The 18,287-nt window shown below is 34.4% G+C and overlaps 1 protein-coding gene across 2 annotated transcripts in view; it reads left to right on the top strand.

Moving 5' to 3' along the window:
• The window catches only part of LOC122574037, a 64,327-nt gene that overhangs the window by 31,922 nt on the left and 14,118 nt on the right, over positions 1-18,287 (top strand). The window contains exons 3-4 of one of the 2 annotated variants that reach the window (XR_006318895.1): positions 13,844-13,932; positions 16,520-16,573. The exons of the other annotated variant lie outside the window; for it this stretch is intronic. The gene's annotated coding sequence lies outside the window, so the exon portion shown is untranslated. The remainder of the gene's footprint in view (positions 1-13,843; positions 13,933-16,519; positions 16,574-18,287) is intronic. 2 annotated transcript variants of the gene reach the window in all.

Below are 18,287 nucleotides of genomic sequence, written 5' to 3'. Positions count from 1 at the left end.
AAAGTCCATCGTGTAAATCATTAAAGGAAAGTTATCAGTTTAAATTGTAGAAGACGGATGTTAAATACTTCCTGCTTGCAACACAATTTCTTTGATCGTAATACTTTTCAACGTTATCAAATTTTATTAGGGCAGTTTCATGGAATCTTTTCATTTTTATTTCTCTTTTCACTTTTATTTTATTTCAAGACACGTTTTAACAAATAGCTAATTGAACTCCTTCTATATATAAAAGGAATTAAGGAATTAATCTACTTGCTTATTTAATGATTAAACGTTTGTTCGAAATCTTAATTTTAACTTGACACAGTCAAAGGATCCGATATCATGCAACGTACAAGCTGTGCATAAGTATTCAGATCAAAAGACACAATGACACTATAATCAATTATGTTATAATATTAAATACCAGCTCAAGGAAATTCGGAACTTTGTCCCTCGAAAAGCATGAATGATTTCGACCATGCCAGGAGTTCAGCCTTTACGTGAATTTTTCATCGTACTTCCAATGACGTTTGTTCGTGTTAGATCTGATATTGTTCCTTGATTCTGTTCTACTCGGAAATCAAATAAAGACATTTAACCGCGTTTTTTAAAATTAATTTTGAGTAGTTACCTAAGCTAAATTAATTTTTCATTCTAACATATCAGTATTACCAGATCAAGAGGAAAATTTTCGAAATTCTTACAATTTTAATATCCACGATCTTCTTCACAAATTCAATCAAGACTTTATAATTATAAAGGCCGACAATGAAATGAACGCGTAATTAAAATTTGCAAATTATACGTCTTCGCCGATAATTAGATTTACAAATTTCAATAAAAGAAATAAAAAATTGAAGACCTGAAAATTGAAGAATCGAAGATGGATCTTTCTGAAGATAAAAAAACATTTTCATCTGCTTCGTCAAGAGGAAAATTCTAGGACACACGGAACAGTTTGTCGGTGCAAACATTAATTTAAACTCTATAATCATTTAACATCGAATTCAAATGACACGCGAATCACTGAATCGAATGGTTCACTCGATCGTTAGTATTTGCAGAATCCGACAATGAGTCAGACAGTTAATGAAGGTTGCAGAGGTCACGAGACGTAATCGACCAAACGACCATTCATTATTCATAGAAAACTTGTTGGAATCGATGTTTCTTTCACGAGCGCGTACCGCTCGTTATCAGGGAGAACAGAAGTCGGGAAAAACGTTGATATCAGTGGCAACGTGAATATACCCGAGGCGAATAAAGAATTAAACGAAAGGCCAGAGTTAGCAACGTTGAAATTATTGATGATCGCGAGACTTTTCTATGCTTCACAGTGGCTTTCTTTGCTTTCCCGAACAGATGTATGTACATACATAGTGTATTTCTGTATATATAGAAATAAGATTATCGTTAGTGGTGAAACCCATACTTACACAAAGTTGCTTTACCTGAAAGCAAAACAAAAAATACTACAACGGAATTTTCTATTTGTTGCAACGAAACATTAATTAGTGCCTTTAATTAGTTTAATTAGTTTCGTCCAACTCGTATTATATAAGTAAAAAATTATACTTAATTATACTAAAATATATTATATATGTATCGAACATTTTTAATTATTAAAGATTGAGTGGTCAGTTAAGTTAGTTAAACAAAATAGAAAATCAAAATAAATAATGCAACAAAGAACCAAATATAATATACGTGAAATATAATTGCATGCACTGATTCAAGAAATTATTTCAATATTTATCACAGAAAATTTGTATAAAGGTACAGTGTGTTTTATGAGAGACTTTTTGAAATTTCATTGTTATTGCAACGACACATAACTATCATATAGTAGTCACCAGAATTTACCTTGACTATTACCATCGCGCATTACGAATCGCCCTATGGCTGCGTAGTTACCATATTCACAACTCGATATTCCTTTCCTTGTCCCAATTTCAGCGCTGGAAAGTGAATTCGTCAATGACGGGATCACCTGTGAATCGAGATACGTAACGTTGTTAAATATCGTGTTTGATCATCGGGATAATAGGAGAATGATGTGCAAACATCATATGCATGTTAATCGGTCGACCATTTCGGCATGTTAGCTGAATTTCTCGCGTTAAAGTGATATATTCGATAAAGCCAAGTTAGACCAAAGTCTAAGTTTGTATCAAGTTGCTAGTACAATGGTTTGACGAAGTATTTCGCATAACATAAACGTGGAATGATACATCGGTTGTTTATTAAGGAACCTGTCGCCTTGAGAAGGTTAGATTCACGAGGGTTGGATAACTGAATCGAGATTCCTGACAGTCGACTCGAATTTTAATGATCTTCGTGTTACACGCGAGATGGTATGTGGGTTAGTTCGGAACGGTTTTAATTACCTTTTGTTGATTCTGTTTGTTTATTCTGTTAGACGAGATTGTAGACGATGGATAGCCAGAATTGTGGTCGATGAAATTTTATGAGAATTCTATGTTTCAAAAGAAAAGGATTTTATTCTTCGTGATATTTTGGCTCGTTACACACTTTTGCTAATTTTTGCATAATTTCTTCACGATCTGTATAAATTGATGAAAGATTATGTACATATCTCACTGCTTTAAACATTTCGTTGATGTTAATGTGTAACACGAGAAACACTGTCTAGCCAAAAAGTTAATTAATGATTGTAAATGTGTATCTATAGAATATTTATTATTGCATACGAATGATGAATTCTTTCATAATTAAATTGAACATGAGACGAATAAAGTAAAAATTAAAAACTAACTCTTTTACAATTACGAAGGCGAAAAGATGAAAGTTCTTATAGATTTCGTTACACTTCGATCAACAATGATTCATCGTAGAGGTCTTCCGGAAATAGCATACAATTATTATACGCATTTCCTCCGTGCTCTTGCTTTGTTCAGGAAGTTGCACTTTATACTCGTACGTGAGTTTATGCAATTTTAAGTACATATACGTTGACCTCTACCCATGTGCCTTTTACGATTACTTTATCAGTTACACCTTATATGCACTTTGCTTTATCCGTATAAGTATGTATATGCACATTATTTTATTTTATTTTCAATATGCATTACCGTCCGTAGAGATGGTAATAACTGTTTATATAAAGTAATAGGTTGTCCCAAAGAAACAAAATTCCTAATGCCTTTTTCTTCTTTCTTTTCTCTTGGTTACTGCGTATTATTACGATCATTTTGTTCCTCTATTATCCTTTTGGATACTCTTGTCATTTCTTGTGCGAGATAATTCATAGTTTGCGTGTATTAACTTTGGATATAAGATGTTCTACAGCTTTGATTATTTATCATTGGAAGAATAAAGTATGATATTTCTTTCAAATTTACTACTTTTTGTTAGAAAATTATGCCTGACGTAATGAGAAAACAACATTGATGTTGCATTTGATACTGTTGTCATTGCACTTGTTTACAACTGGTTACCTTTAAACTATAGAATATAAATAAGTTATAATAGAATAAGTTGTATTTCTAAGAGGAAATATATTTCACATAGCGTATGTGTTACATTTATAATTACATGTATTATTATTACTTATTCTAGTCCGTGCCTTTCGGTTTTGGACGAACTTTCAATTTACATTGTATTGCACTTCTTAGCATATTCTTATCTCTAGTCGCTATAACTAATGACTATAAACTCTTGCCACTTATGACTACACATTATTGTCCTTTGGTTTCTTTCCTCCTTGCTGCGCTACCTTCCTGTCCTTCTACCCCGTCTTGTATTACCTTTGTCCTTCTTTTCTCTATTATTGCTCTTAAGTCCCTTAGTCCTTCCCCAGTCTCATTCAATGTCTTTTCCATGTCCTTTGCTCCTCCTGTTATTTCACATTCCTCTATTACATGTCTCAGGTCCTCTTCTTCCCTTCCACATAGTCTGCACCTCTTTTCTCCCTCCTCTTTCCAATGTTCCTTCGCTTTGGTCTCGTTTCCACACCTGAACCTGACTATCATTTTTCTGTCCTTCCACTTCATCCTCCCTTCCAGGTACTTTGGCGTCTCCTCTTTGGTTATGTTCCTGTAGTATCTGTTGTATTTCTATTCCCTTATCCTTCTCCTCCTCTCTTCTGTTTCTCTCTTCCTTCTTTTTTCTGCAATTCGGTCTCCTGTCCAACTTTCTTGCTCCCCTCCTGCTTCCCTCTGTCTCCCTCCGTTTCTCACCTCTTCTAGTTCCTTCTTTCTCTTTCTTGCTCTTTTCCCTTCCTGGCCATTTCCCCAGTTTCTCTCTCTCTTTCCTTTATGCACTCTTTTACCAACTCCTTTTCCGATTCTAGAGAAAATTACATGTATATATTCTAAAAAAGTGATTCATATGTTAATTAACATGTAGAAAATTATCATTTTCGACAATACAAATTTACGATACAAGTCTTACAGTATCAAAATTTGCTCTGCCCCTCATTCATCACGTGTCATGAATCTGGTCGATTCTCCAAAACTCTAACAATGTGAATAAAATAGGTACACTCATCTAACAAGTCACCCTTCAGTGTATGATTGATCCCCTAAGTGGCATAGACGGAAGCTTTTCGTGACCATTACAAATAGCTTGAAACTCATACGGAATATCTTTAAAAAAAAGTTGCCACTTAATCCATATTCCTATTAAACCACGTTACAAATAAAAAATTCCATTCTCTGACAATGTGTTTTTATACCCATTGGCTTTAAATTCATATTGTTATTCGTGTAACGAGATTATTAATTCCCTATTAACCACCATGAATGATTCTGGTTTAACAGTGGTAAGTTTCCGAGTGAAACGCAATTCGTGGCGGACGACAGAAATATCTACAACTTGGTTACTCTTGAAAATGGAACATGCTCTTCGTGAAACTCAGTCGACGAAATACCCAAATGAAATTCTGCGGTTTGTTAGTTAGATTAATTGTTTTGCGTCTGTATCGCGTCCGGTGTGAACATCGAAACGAAGGGTAGTTCTCGCTGTATCTCAAGTTCGACAACTATCCGTATATTTGTAATTTAATTACGTCGGAAGCAGATAAACGAATTGTTTATGTTTGTACGCCATTCTTCATCGCAATATTAAGTTTTCCGCGAGTTTGTACGGAAAACGTGCACATCTGTTTGTCATTGCTAAACGCACAGAGCGTTTCGTGACACTTGAATTAATTGAATATTTCGCGGTTTAATTGGATTCTTGCTATACGTCCTCTATGTTCAAAGATAAGAGATTTTGTTGCTGCATTACGTTCAAAAATATTTTGATTTAAAGGAAATTTAATATCAAATACTCTTGTAGGATCTTATACTACAATTAATTTATTCACGATAAATGGATTGTACGGGTGTTGATTAAACAGGAAACGACGGTTGTTTAACGCGAACTAATCACAATAACGTACTATAATTTAGACAACTAAATGATTAATTTGCAACTCTCGTCACCACGGATCCGGCGCTCTCTCTCACGCGGACCACACTCTCTCGACAACACAGTTCGCACTCTCTGACTTCTCAACTAATACTGGCTGTTAATTCGTCCTTCTCCCTTAGCATCCCTTTGTCCTTTTGTCTTAGCCCCACCACGCGTGTGTTCCGCAACCGCTCGTGGCCAGGGTCACGTCGACCTTTTCCACGAAACTATTCGATCGCAGGACCGACGATAAATTGATGGGTCTGTCGGCACTTAGGCCTTCTCGCGACATTGTTTACGGTTCACCCGATATCTCTTAATCCTTTTGCCCACGATACTACGCTCTTAACCCTTAGAGTGCTATGGATGCATATATGCGTCTGGCGAAAGTCATCGGTGTGGACTAAGGACGCATATATGCGTTTGCCAATTTTTCCGAGCACCTACGCACAAGTAATACTATTACGTTTGTGTGAAATAAATATAAATGCATTTCAATGTTAATGCCGCGTTCGAAGAAACTGTCTTTTCTTTTTTTTTTTTTATTTAATACTTTGCATTCACAATTTGTCCAATTTGGACATTTGGTAGAATAATCGTGCCGGCACCACACAATTATCAAGAAGAAAATGTGTTGTTTGTGTGAAAAATAAGAGAAGGAACGACAGAAAATGCAATGTCGGATTACGTATCGATGATTGTTTTGAAATTTTTCACGCACAACTGAATTATTAACTCGTGTTATATTTACTAAATTTAGTTTTCTAGTTTATTGTTTTCTAGTTTACTACCCAAATTCTAGTTTATTGTAAATTTCAATGTTCATAATGAATAATTAATACTAAAAAATAACGCTCTTGAATCATTTAATCTCGCGCAAAAGAATTACTATAACTTATTACGATTCGCGCTTTGAATAGTCAATCAACAGAGTTCAGTATGGCGAAAAAGTATTCAGTCCACAGCGATCGTCAGCGCTGGAAGCGTGCCGTCCGTACGGATGGCATAGGCTCCGAGTATTCAGCACTCTAAGGGTTAATTTTGCTTTTCAAATTGAAAAAATTAAATGGGATTTTAACGGTTTCCTCTTTCTACGAAAGTGTATAATAATCATAGTATTAGGACTAGTCAACGGTCAGCGATAATCGAATCCGGGGTGTATTCTTCTCTCTCTCTCTCTCTCGAGAGAGAGAGAGAGAGAGAGGACCAAGAAAATTTATAAACGTTGAAATACGTTTTCGATAGTGCGAACAACGGTATTCGCGACGATATTCCTCGATCTTCGTCGTTTGTTTCGCATTACGACGCCGTTAATTTTCACCGGGCGGCCGGTTGCTAGCGTCGTAAGTCTTCTAGAGATATTTATGTAACGTCAAACTGCTTCCACGTACCTACATTTCTCACCTACTGTTTTTCGTGATTCATCCGCGAGACAATCTTATCTGTTTCTTTTCGTGCGCACGATATCACGAAAAATTGTTGTTAACGATGATACAAATAATAACTGATAGACTACTGTTTTATTTATAATTGCTTCGAAGGTTTATATATGTAGAGTAGTTCGACAAGAGTAGAACGTTTAGCGTTTTTTTAATTAAATGAGTGAATAGAGAAATACGTTTAATATAAGAAATAGGTTGCTTCATGGTGTGAACGATATGTAAAATTAATTTGTTGAAGCTATTTTGGAAATATGCTGAGAAACTAATGATTATAATTTATAATTGAGTATGTTATATGATATAATATTGTTTTATTCTACCTACTTGTATTTCATGTAACACGTTTGATAATGTAATTAATGTGTGAAACATTCATAAGCAATCAATTAAAAACAAATACTGCAGCAACAAAATGAAACTGCATTTTGAAAATTTAGATGTCATTATTAAAATAACACTCACAAAACCTCGTTTCCAACGTGTATTAATATTACATTCCAATTATAATAATCAATGCATCAATTCAATACACTTTGCATCGTAATCATGTATCATTTCTATATAAAAAAACATATGAAATAGTAAACGAGCAATAATAAATTAATATCAAGTCAATTGTGCATTAATTAAAAAATCGATTAAAAAATATCGAAGCCAGGGAGACTCAAAGACAATATATTCTTTTAGATCTTCTTCACCCTAATCGTTTTAAGTTATTACCTCATCCTTCATAACGAAATTTCATCAACGATCTCAACAAAACGAACAGAATGAAAAGACGGGAGAATCGAGCTGATCTTCGAGACGAGGAAAATTACTTTTACCGATGGAATAAACCTCCATTGGCGAATAAAAGATCTCGTCGGTAGTTGTTATTAGCCGAATGTTTCTGGACTATTTCCAACTCGGGATCAGTTTCGTTTGCGAGCCCAGACTTCTTGTTTCATTGGGGACTTGCTATCGGACCGTGACCTCCTCAACAAGTAATTATCTCAACTTTCCATCCCCCGATATCTCCTTTTCTATTCATCAGCCTTCAATCGGCATGGCCTCTACGTGCATCGCATTATTACGGAAAATCCAAGGAAACCGCGGAATGTTCAACAGAATGATATTGCGTGGAAGAATTTAACAAGGCCGATATGTTTCCCAGAACATCTTCTACCTCGCTGACTCCGTCTGAGAGGAAAGGTTAGCTCATTACCGTGGAAAATGGAGATCCTCCGGTAGAATTATTTAATATTTTCCTTTTACTTTCTGCATCGTTAGCGGAATCATTTCTAATTTGCAATTAGTTTTATTTGTCTGATATTTCATTGGATATTAAGTACAGGGTTTGGCAACCACTCTGTCATTTGTTATTCGTTTTATATTATGAGGAAATATTGTGTGTTTTATTCATTAGTGTTTTATTAATGTTTCGGTTCGTCGATACTTTAGATATACTACTAATGATATACTAATGATATTTATTTTATGTGCACATATTTTTATCACCTCGTGTTCTTAAGTACCTACAATAAAATTTCAAAGATTTTCCATAATTATGAAACGAATCTATGATATGATCTTGACGCTTTTAGCTCTCAAAGAACCTTGAATTTCGATGACGTGACTCCCATGATTCTTTCTTCAACTTGCCCATTTCAATAGCAGAACCTTCGTGGCACTCATTGAAAGGACTAAACGCTCGTTAGTAGTGAAATTCCTGTATTATTACAGAAATATACTTGCATTAATTTTGAACATACCCAAGACATCTCCGTGTTATAAAAATACCAAGAGAGCTCTGTCCTTCCTACAAAAAGCGTTTCTTACATTTATTTCCGTATATCTCGATCCACGCTATTAACTAACGTTAAACCCTATTTACCATTCTCAATTATATGATAAGTTATTACAATAAATTATTATTAATAACAAAGCCATACTGCCCATTCTCTCAGCCATCATACTAAACAATTCTGTTTCGAATAAGAATCTTTATTTACCAGTCGTTCATATCTGTTTCTAAATTACTGTAGTAAATATAAGCTACTGTAAGCATCTCTGAATCATTGAAAGTATTCCGACATTGTGAAGGAAGTCAGACCTTCGAAAATTCATTCAAAGTTACACCGTAGAAGATAAATGAGCCATGATGTCCGAGGCTTGTGTTGCAAGTCGGAACAATTTTGTAGCGAGACACAGTCAAAATTGGCGCACTCCACGAGGAACCATCCTGCTGGTGGAACACAAATAAGTGACGTTCAACTCTGAAATGGAGTACCGGCGGAGAAAGTATACGCGCTTGTTTAGCAGAACATAAAATAATTTGTATCCGAGTAGGGGCTGAGGGTAGGTCAGTCTGACAAAAAAGCTGGATTGTTGTCAAAAAATAATAAAATAAGATATATTAATACCTCCTTAATTTTTTTAAAAAGTATGCCTTTTAATTTGAAATTCTGATCGTGTTATATTTTTATATTTCTCTTTTCATGGATATTTAATTTTTCTATTAGATATCCGTTATCAGTGTCTATTTTTATATCCTGATTTAATCTTTTAATAATGTTACCGACGTTCTGTAATATCTATTCTCTCTGGTTTCTCCAAACTCAAAGTTAAACTTAAACTTAAACTTAAATTAAGAAGTGTTAAGTGCATAAAATTCTATTACAACTCACGATCTAAAATGCCAGTCATCTCCTCTCTTCACTTCAATTTCATTCACCTACTTGCGAAAAATTAAATCGAGTTTAAATGTATCGTTTCCGTCTCCATTTTCTCAAATTGGGTCAAATCCGCGAATTCTGAACAAATAGTTCATGAAAAACGAAAGAAAAGGTTCTAATTTATCGTGCTCCACGTAGCGTACTAACACGAGGGAAAATTTAAACGTGAATTCCAGTCAGCATGTTCGCGATAACATCAGAAACGTTCATAAGTGAGGTAAATTGTCGGCGTTGAACGAGGTTTAAGCTTCTAATTGCAGCTTCTTAAAAGCACCGTTTACCAAGATATTCGTGTTCACCCACGACGGAAGAAAAAGAAAGGGACACGTACCTTCTTCCAGATGGTTCTAATTCCCCTCATCAAACTGGCAACGTAAGCATTTCAACACAATCCTTAAACGTCCTAAAACCTACTTTCAGTAGTCTAAGCTGTATGCTGTTTGTAAAACAGATAAAAATATCCAACGTAAGAAACGAGTTTTAATATCTGCGTAATTGTCATTCGTATGAACTGTTTCTGACTTTAACGAAGGTTGCAACTGAATATATTTTGTATGGCTATGATATGGTGGCTAACTTTAGTGTTTTGCAATTGTTTGAGACTAATTTGTGTAGTGCGTTATTTTGGAAATGATTTAAAAAATGGTGATTTTATTTGCAATACCGAAAATAAGTTTAATATATATAAGTACATTTGAGATTACAAATTAATGCTATTTTTAAGTGATGCTGTAAATAATATTTGTTAATCCGCAATATTTACAAATTTTTTAATGCTTTATTGCTCATACTCTTCTAGTTTTAAATAGTTCGTATAGTAAAAATCAAATTGAATACTTTTAGTTTCAATAGATAACATAAATCGATTGTACTTTAAACTATTTCAATATCGTATTGAGAAATTTTGAAAAATATTGAATATTGAATAAAAATACTGATATTAACCGCACTGTCTGAAATCCATATGTTGGCCCACAGCCATAAAATTATATCAATAATGTTGATTTCTTATTTCGTTCATTTTATTGCTTTTTACCAATATCCATAGAATTACCAATGTATTAATATTATTTTTTTTAATTGATCTGGGATATGTTACAATCATTATTCATTATAATTATTTGAAATGTCGAAAATGGTAGCATATCATCTCAACATTACCGATATAAATCTTCTTCTCTTGACTTTGAAAACACCAGATGAACTACGTGAATAAATGGACGCGAAACATGACTTTCAAAAGCAGAAGCTAAAAGTCAAATACAAGCTACGTAAACAAACTACCATACTTAACTTTAGACGATATTTCTATCTATGAAAAAACAAAACAGCGCTTTTCGTTTAGACGTCGAACGAAAAATAAGTAGTACGAAGAAATTTCTCTTCCATCAGATTCCATAAGCAAATCTCTGAAACTTCAAACATCAACAAATTTTTATTCAAACAGACAATAAATTACTCTCTTGCGTAGCGAACAGAAGGCTGGTTAAACATTGGAAGATCGGGACAGCATTTCTCGCTCTAATCAGATACGGAACGAAAAGTAAGTAGCAACGAGAAATTCATTAGACTGCAAATTTCATAGATCAAGAAATTTTTACTCAAAACTTCCAAACAAATAATAAATAAAATTCTTCGAATGAACAAACAAGCAGTAAATTACTTTTTTTTTCGTAACGCAAAGGAGGCTGGTCAAAGACCAAAAGAAGTCTTTCAGTCCTTAAGCGTATTAGGGGATAGGGAACGTCTCGCCAAAGAGGCGTATAAAAAATGTCTTCGAAGCTGGAAATCCGATTTTCTAAAGGTCGCAAGATCAAAGTGGCGGGCTTCGTGCGCTTTCGTCGTATGCCAGCCACGAAATTTTCCAGCTGGACTTTTATCGAATTTCGTCGGTATCGTGACCGGTCTTACAACGGCAAAAGTTATCAGCAAAAAGGAAACGGGAGTCCTTTACGTAGAGGTATCTGCCGTGATTTTGAACATCCTCCAGGACCATCGTACATACGTGCCCAGACACATGCATGTACATATTTTTTTGTGTGCAAGGCACACGTAATGGCGATATGATGTTTTAAGGGATATAGGTCAAGGATTCGTGGGATCCTTCATGCGAAGGCTCCGAGTCGGTTGTTCTATATCGAAAGTTAACCTAAATTTTCACCAGGTCTCCCAGGTCTTTTGTCCACCATAGAAATCCTGCTTAAGAAACGAAAAGCTTATTTCCAGGTCTTAGTCGCGAATCCACTTTTTCAAACGGGGCAGATTATGATTCGCCCAGTTTCGCGTTACGTTCGAACTTGTTACGGATTCAACTACTTTACGATGTAACGAGGGCGGAAACAATGATACCGAATGATGAAATAGATTTTGTACATAATTTCTTTCTTTTTTTTTTTATTTTAGGTTCTGTAAAATGTTTATTTCCAAGATTTGTCTTTTATTCTATTATTTGTTTAAATTTCTTTCTATTCCGTAAGATATACTTTGAATTTAAATAAAATGGGGAAGAAATTCTACAATATAATATAGCTATACATAATCGTCCTAATATAATGTTATAGGGAACTACATGCCCTGGTCACGAAAAAGAGTAAAAGTAGAATATTTAGTTAGGTGAAGAGTAGAATTTTATTAACGTAACGACTACTTTAAATAAAGGTCAGATCTGTTATCGAGTAATCTTCATATTTTCTTGCCAGAAAATGATCAGGTAACATAAATAACAAAGAACTACCACTTTTTACGAGTGACTGAAACAATCATGTTTTAAAAATAAATTTTTATTCGTGTTCAAAGAACGATAAAAGGATACTAAAATTAATTCTTAGTTTGATCAATCGAATGGGCGAATTTCTGTGTTCCGAGTTCTAAAATTTTAATACGCAGAAAGCATTTTCCTTCTCTTCGTTTCGGTGTATCGATTGAACGTCTTTTCTATTTCCATCGTCGAAGAACAGAGAAGGTTGTATTTATCGATAAGCGAATTAATTTACATAATGTCGGCCTTCAGGTTCTCAAGATACACAGCTTCGTTTCTGCATGAAAGAATTCGACGTAATCGTCGCGTGTCCTGCAATTTGCGGACCCATTCTGTGAGTTCCTCCCTGTTTATTACTAGAATTTGTTTGGGATGATAACAATCTATCGGTTTTAAGCTCGTAACTTGTAGCTTTCAATGTTTGTTTATTCAACAATCATGACTCTGATGATGTATCAACATTTTCTTGTATTCGTCCTTCACTGACCGTTGAATATACATATGTGTGAATTTATATGAAATACATTTTTCAACAATTACACTTTTATATTTAAATTTCCGTGGTATATAAACTATTCAAAATTGTTAGGCAATAATTCATTTCAGTTGGAGATAAAAATATTCGAACATGCTATATAAATAAAATAAATATAAATAAAATCTGAGCGTAATAAAATGTTCAATGCAGCTACGATTGTTATGCTCTGTATTTTAAATAAATATAGTATTAAAAAAATATAATGTATTATATTATCACATAGCTTTCACAAGACAAAAATGCAATTCATTAAATATCCTTCTTCATACAACAAATGAAAAAAATAGAAAAGCTTCATTTCTTACACAGCTCCTTCATAACAAGAATCTGTTTTCGTATTCGTTTGCTCTCTTCTCATTGAATCGATAATTCAAATTAATTAAATTATACCGTGATTAAAACGCTGCGATAAACTGAGATAACACAAAATTAGTTCACGATTCGCATTCCAATAACGTTCTCTCCTCGTTTATCATTGAGACGGAAGTGAAATCGCGGCCAGTCTATCAAAAGAAAAAAAGCGTCAACCACCATTATTTCACCGGCTTTCCAATCGATCAGATTCCGACGGCGCATGCATCGATGGCTCGCTATCGTCGGTTTAACACGCGATTAAAAATCGTTATCCAGCATATGAATTAATTTACATAACGCAGCGCCCCGATTTGGCGACGTTTCGGAATAAATTTACAAAGCTATATGAAATTATGTAAATATCTGAGGAATTCCATTCCTTCTACTGACGGGAATAGTGTTTGTTTCGACCTCTCCCTTTCTTTCCTCTTTTCTCGACAACTATTTTTCTCTCACTCCAACCCCCCCTTTTACCCTGTCTTCTTCTCTATCTATCGCACTGTGCCGCTCTTTTTCTCCCTTTTCTCTTCCCTTTTCACTGTTTCTCTGTAATCCTTCGCCCTTTCTTCTATCAATCTCGAACCGCGAATAACAATATCGCAGCCACAACTACATTGTTGCTAATGTTTCTTTTCAGAATCGAGTTATGTAAATTCTGCAACATACATATCGGCCGTTAGAACCGTCACTGTTAATATACTCGGTGTGAGTATACACCAGCTTGGTGTGAGTATCGCCGTTTTGTGATTTCGTTTTGTCTCGTCTATCAAGTGAACATGATGTTGCGTATGTTACGTTTTGAACGAGCGTCGTCGTGCGCGCGCGCGCGCGCGCAAGGTGTGCGCGTTTCGAGACCGCTTTTCACGATCGATGTTCAAGCTGACGATCTTTCGAGGCTTCTACAGAGAGTGCTTTTCAAACTGTCGTTCGTTATCTCCATTGCATTTCTATTCGTTGCGAGAGTGAATTGATTATATTTGGTTACATATTAACATGCAGGATGGAATTATCTTTTTTATTATGCTTCTGTGACTTTGTGTTGGTCGATTCATGAGCTTTGGATTATATTTTGTGGTACAAAACGATTTTATGTTATGTCAACAGCTACAAGTATTTTCCTTTTCTATATAGCATTGATGGTGACGTTATTTTGAAGTCTCAGGATGTATTCTCATAACTTTGTTGTATTTAATCCTTGAATGATGTTATTGAGTCATAGATGACAAGGAATAATTAAAATTGAATTTGAGCAGGTTACCTAATTTTCGATAAGAGTAATATTGATCGTTTTTAATTATTACATATAACTCAATTAATATCTATATAAAATGAAACTGAGTAGCCTAGTTCAAATCTAATTTCAACTATTATGGTCATTTATGACTTGAACATACAGGATAAGAGAATATGAGGATTTTTCTTATATTTTAGACGAAATTATTTCGAAATTTGGGCTATAACGATTTTAAATTCTGCAATAATTTATATTTCAGATTTGGGACGTTTGGAATAGCTATTCGCTAATACATTTATTAAGTATAGTGAAGTGCTCGACCATTCGTCACGTGTAAGGTACATTCTTCACTCTCGAAACGAGTAGAGTAAATCTTGCTACTAATTTTGAGACCCCCTCTTGTATGTGTCCTTAACATGCTCAGTGTTTTGTAAACATGAATTTTGAAGCTTTGTTCAAGCTTTTATATTTGAAATAATAAATATTGATTTGAAATATTGATTTATTCGTTAATGTTTATTTTGTGAATTAGGATTTTGTGAATACATTTCGAAATTGAACAATTTTCTATTATACGGAAACTATTAATTCGGTGACACTGAACGTGCTAAAGATAGAAGGTTTAATATTGTAAATTGGTTCTAACGTACTACTATTCGATGATATTAAATTTAAATACTCACAATTCCAATAAGTTTGTGTTCTTTTCGAATTTATTTTATTATTACTATTATCGACAAGTAGAAGATATTTCTCTGTAAACCTTTCTATAGAGTAAAAAATAACGATTTCTTTAATTGATTTGTACCTCTATTGAAATTCAAGTTATTCATTTTTTATTACGAATTTTTGAAGCAATTTAAAAGATATCTTGTTAACCTTTTCATTTGTCTAATTTCAATATTCTCTTTTTACAGTGAACTTAACGGAAGAATTAATAATAAGATATATAAAATGTTCAATTCCTATCATTTTAACAGTATCACTTTTAATTGATTATTTGGCAAATTTTTTCATTCTATTTTATTAAAAAAAAAAAAAAAAATTTCATTCAAATCTATTATGGATCCACATAGCATATTCGCGAGAAATGCTTCAAAGAAATTTTTGCTTGATGAAAGCTTGTGTGTTGCACTGCTGATTGTCGAGATATAGGCTATGGAAACACACGTCTGCGTGATGCGAGAATATCTCGATATATAACACAGAATATCGCAGTTTATATTATTCTGATATTTACGTAAATATCAATAATCTCGAAGAGGCTAACTTGCGCCAATGAAACGTTTCCAGCGACGAAGGTGAGAAATGTTCCTTTGGCCCTCTACACATTATCACGTTCGGGATATTGTGCAGAGAGTTAAAAAACGGGAGTTCAGAAATTTGCAGATTTCGAGTGCTCGATGAGCTAAGCAAAGCTGATTTATCGTCAGTCGACTGTTTTATATAAAAATCATTCACACAACTTATTATACTCATAATTACCTTGAATTTCAGAATTGTAAGTTGTCTGTTTCTGTTGTTTATCTTTCCATGTTATTAGAATCGACAGAAAAAGTTCTGAAATGAAAGAAACATTAGATACGTAATTTTCATTATTATCCAACGAAGAACTGACAAGTTGTGTTGAGACAGTTAATCTGAAAATTTTTAATGTCAATAGCAATTTCTTCCCCAGGGACATGGAACATTAGAAGCCATCAATTTCCGAAATCACCTTTTTTAAATCTCTGCACTTATTGCTTCTAACTTGTGTGCTATTTTATTAATGTTGACCGACTCGCACGAATGTTTCTCACGTATGCGTCTTTGTGAAAGAACCTTAATTATTAAAGCCATTTACATATAATATAACAAGTATATTAGCGTACACATCGAAGCATCGTCTATTTTAAATCGATCGAAGAAGATAAAAAAGCTAGACTGCGATCGATTGGTAAACTCGTGTAAGCTTACCTGTACGTTTCCCAAGTTTTTGGAAACACAATTCGATGGACCAGTCGCATTTTGTTTTATGTGTGCGTTCGTGTACCGTGCCAACGAGATCTCTTCGAGTTATCGATACGATTTGTTTTTCAGCTACTTCCATCGACATTGCCAAAAATCGTCCGACTTGCGACAATGGTGTCGTCGGTAAGCAATTCGGGATTTAGTTTCAAGCTGACTATTTCGTTCCAGTGTACACGACACGCGTGTACACTTCGAGATTTTATTCTTTCTTTTCCTTCAATTTCTACAAATGTTTCATCTTCTCGTCTTCTGTTCGTTTCTACGTGTTGCATGAATACACGAGGATGAAACGCTGGGCACAATATTAAGCACGGATAACTCGTATGGAAATTGCTCGAAACTTGTTAATCGTAGCAGCCAGTTTTCTCGTAGAAGAAAAAGTAGCAGAAACATAAAGCTACACATAGATAAATTAGAGTTTCATTAGAAATTTATATATTATAATTAATTTGTTAGTGCGGAGTATAATTGAATAAATGATAAGCTACAGAGATAGATGATGCAGAATGCCAAGGGCGATTAAACGAATTTATTTAACGTATAAATCACAACGAAATGCGACTACAGTGAACTAACAAAAAAGTATGGATGCGAAGAGAGTTATATTACAATCGGAAGATTTCAAGTAAAAGTATACAAACATGTTAGCGAGATTTAAAGAAACGTGAATACGTGAGAAGTAAAGCTTAGAGCTAATGAACAGTTGACAAGCGAAACAAATACAACTCGTGCTACGTGAAGCGTACGAGTGTGAGTTAGAGGCCAGCAATATTTGACTATAGAAATCGTAACAAAAGTTGCAGTCAGTTGGTGAACGCGCGGTGGAAAAATTTTGGTAAATATACTTTTACAGGGGCACGCTGGTGATGCGAAAGTGGCTGAACAATGTCGAACGTCGGACAGAGATAATTCAGAGCGCCTTTTCCGCTTTCACGTTTGACGAAACAACTCGCGATCGGCGTAAACACGGTCACACCTGTGTGCGCATGCTAGAATTTTAGACACTACAAGATCACTGTCTTAGCAAAAAACGGCCTAGGCTCGAGCTCGCCGACGAGCAGTAGGCGACAAAAGTGGCGTTTGTTTGACATACCGTGCTAAAATTAGAAGTACTGGTACATTACTCTATATTTAAATTACGTGAATTAGACGATGCCCCAAGATTAAGAATACAATTTCTGCAACACTTAGGTATTTGTGGATGTTTCTTTCGACTACTTACAATATCTTGGCAATATATGTAGCCGTTTATCATTGTTAAATATCTGTGGTTTACAGTTGAAATACCTTTTTCCTTTTAAAACTTTGACTTACATTTTTGTTACGAGGAATTCTGTATCTTAGAACACTAATCAAGGTATTCTCAGCAAATAAAAGTAATAGTAAAGTAATATACATTTCAGTAAACAATATATATTATTCCTAAATATTAAATGGTTCAGCGTAAAGAGTTATAGACATAACGATTTTCTAGAATCTTTGATATCCGACCCCGAAAAAAGGAAGAATGTGAAGCGAAGGTCATAGTCGAACGTAACAAGTTTCGAACATTTTCCGTAGCACACACATACACAACAGTTTCGCAGGAAACGTCGAGTTCGTTCATTAATGCGGGGCCAAAAAGTAGATGTTAACACTAACAACTCCTATACTCTCTAAGCGCGACCTATTTTGATGCTGAATTTCACTTTTTCGAGCATTTACAGTGTATACATACATACATATATATATATACACACAGACACATACGAAAGCTTTTTGAACATTGTAATCGTTTAACAACCGAAGCTATATTACGAAAGAATCACACATTTCCATTTTTGTACTAAAGAAAAAG

The sequence above is a fragment of the Bombus pyrosoma genome, linkage group LG1 (genome assembly GCF_014825855.1).
Source record: "Bombus pyrosoma isolate SC7728 linkage group LG1, ASM1482585v1, whole genome shotgun sequence".
In the NCBI taxonomy this organism is placed as follows: domain Eukaryota; kingdom Metazoa; phylum Arthropoda; class Insecta; order Hymenoptera; family Apidae; genus Bombus; species Bombus pyrosoma.
The sequence above is the reverse complement of the archived record's forward strand: the minus strand, read 5'-3'. Positions and strand labels throughout refer to the sequence as shown.